Source organism: Cibotium barometz, chromosome 8 (genome assembly GCF_041138505.1).
Source record: "Cibotium barometz isolate CiBa-2024 chromosome 8, ASM4113850v1, whole genome shotgun sequence".
NCBI lineage: Eukaryota > Viridiplantae > Streptophyta > Polypodiopsida > Cyatheales > Cibotiaceae > Cibotium > Cibotium barometz.
Window position 1 is genome coordinate 44121269 of NC_141053.1, and position 637 is coordinate 44121905.

Consider the following 637-nt stretch of genomic DNA (forward strand, 5'->3'; position numbering starts at 1 on the left):
TCAACCACGGCTTGTGCAGGCCTTCGTGCAATGAGGGCGTTGTCACGAAAGTGGACATACAAACCAGTGTGCTCATGTTGTGGCGGCCTGGTGGGCATCCAATCCAGGTCCATGGAGGTCCCCCATGTCCTTGACGACGGCCCGAACTAACCACCCATGGCGATGGCGCAGAACCTGCACAGTCAGGAGGACGAGAGCGACGGAAACAAACGAACAGAGCGTTACCTCTCACCTGCGAGAGCCGAGCGAGCGAGCGAGCGGAAGACACAGACGGAGACCTTGTTGTTGTTTTGGACGTACGTTTGGGGAGGAGCTCCTCTCCCTGGAGAGAGCAGCCCGCTGCAAAAATTGGGATATGGTGCTTGTGTTGGGCCGAGCACACGGTATTCTTTAGTAAAAGGCGAAAGAATAGTTCGCTTTGTGCTCAACCCGCACCTTCCGTGAGAGGAAGGGGAACCAACCAGGAGCCTTTATACCCTCCACGGGGACCTCCCTCTTGCGCTGGGGAACCAATGTGGGATAAGTGGTGCAAGGATGGTTGAGTAGACGCTTTTGTAGATCTTGGGAGCCATTTATTACTATAAAGCCTTTTTTGTTTTAGTAGTTTGCTAACACATCTGATTTAGAGAGAAGAACT

At 53.1% G+C, this 637-nt stretch overlaps 1 non-coding gene across 1 annotated transcript; it reads right to left on the minus strand.

Annotated features, from left to right (window-relative positions):
* Window positions 1–314: 314 nt before the first annotated feature.
* On the minus strand, window positions 315–437 carry LOC147636308 (U5 spliceosomal RNA). The gene has a single exon (XR_015266573.1). It is a non-coding gene; the product is annotated as a U5 spliceosomal RNA (small nuclear RNA).
* Window positions 438–637: the final 200 nt, after the last annotated feature.